Source organism: Pteronotus mesoamericanus, unplaced genomic scaffold (assembly GCF_021234165.1).
Source record: "Pteronotus mesoamericanus isolate MK-2021 breed Mesoamerican mustached bat unplaced genomic scaffold, CSHL_Meso_final scaffold_45, whole genome shotgun sequence".
NCBI lineage: Eukaryota > Metazoa > Chordata > Mammalia > Chiroptera > Mormoopidae > Pteronotus > Pteronotus mesoamericanus.
The window spans coordinates 760,710-762,369 of NW_026555317.1; the positions used below are offsets into that span (position 1 = coordinate 760,710).

Below are 1,660 nucleotides of genomic sequence, written 5' to 3' on the forward strand. Positions count from 1 at the left end.
GGAAAATCATATATTTGGAATCTTACATTACATACTAGTATAAACTCCAAATAGACCAAAGATTTACATGTGTAAAAACATTAAAAACATAAAATGAAAAAATTAAATAATACTTTTATATGAAGTATGTTTTATATTTAAGAAATAATTTAAGGAAATAATTTTTTAAATGTATGCTATAAAAAAAGCAAACAATCCTGACCAGTGTGGCTCATTTGGTTGAATGTTGTCTTGCAAAGCAAAAGGTCACTGGTTCAGTTTCAGGTCGGAGCATATTTCTGAGTTGTGGGCCAGGTCCTAGGTTGGGGGCATGTGAGAGGCAACTGATCAATGTTTCTCTCATATACCGATGTTTCTCTTCTCTTTCTCCTTCCTTTACACTCTCTCTAAAGATAATTAAATTTAAAAAATTAAAAATTTTATAAAGATAAATAAATAACTGCATATCTTTAAAAATCTAAGTAGATTAAATTTAAAGAAAACTTTGCAATTTGTATCAGAGACAAACTCCATAATATATAAATCTTGATAACATGTAAATATTTTTGATGAAAATCAATAGAAAATGAATGCAATATTATGGAAAAATCAGAGCTCACATTAAACAGATGTGAAATTTAAAATACTATTTAAACATATGAAAATACAATCTACCTGCTGTTAAAAAAGAAAACACAAAGTAAATGTGTAATGATACCATTTTCATTAACAACATTGTCACAAACGTTTAATAACGCTCTCTTGGCAAGGACATAAGGAAACAGGCAAGTAAAACAGTGATTGTAGCATCGTACTTCAGCCCTCTGTGATTTTTAAGGCCCCTAATATTTTTGGCAGTTGAATTAATTTAGGATATAAGTATAGGCTTTAATTAAGATATAAGTATAGGTTTTTTGTTTGTTTGTTTGTTTGTTTGTTTGTTTAATATGGAATGCTTCACGAATTTGCATGCATCCTTGTGCAGAGGCCATGCTAATCTTCTCTGTATCGTTCCAATTTTAGCTTCCGAGATCAGACCAGATCGGGCGCGTTCACGGTAGTATGGCCATAGACTCGTTCCAATTTTAGTATATGTGCTGGCGAAGCAAGCACTAGGTATAGATTTTAACTAAATGTTTCAGTTCCTTTGTTTGTCAGGTAGTTTATAGTCAAAAAATTAAGAAAGTACATTACTCATGTTCTGAAGAACTGCCTGTAAAGCAAGTTCCAGGAGAAATGTTTAAAAGAACACTTTGCTTGAGATGATAGAAACATGTAACTAGTTAAGTACAAAACAATGATAACAAACAGTGGCAATTACCTCAAAATGTCTGGTTTCTGCTTTTTGCTTCAAAGATAACATTACTGACACATGATTATGACATTGCAGAATATTGGTTCTTCAACCAAGCACCCCTTGTTCTCACATTATAATTTTGTGTTCTCACAATATAATTTTGTCAAGCAAGAGGAAAGAACTTCAGAGTCTTGAGGAGAGTTTGAGTTTGTTTTGCAGAAGGAAAAATGTCTTTAAGGTAGCTGCGACCAGCTGCTGCTCCGATAAGTCTGACTGCGCAAATATTTATCTACTATTAATGAACCACAGATTTCTCCTTGGTTTCCTGAAACTCCCTCTCCATTAGTACCAAGCTGCATTAAAAACTCCCTACTTTTGCTTAGG

General features: G+C 32.4%; 1 non-coding gene across 1 annotated transcript; it reads right to left on the reverse strand.

The window, feature by feature from the left end:
- Window positions 1-920: 920 nt before the first annotated feature.
- On the reverse strand, window positions 921-1,023 carry LOC129086864 (U6 spliceosomal RNA). Its single transcript, XR_008530857.1, has one exon. It is a non-coding gene; the product is annotated as a U6 spliceosomal RNA (small nuclear RNA).
- Window positions 1,024-1,660: the final 637 nt, after the last annotated feature.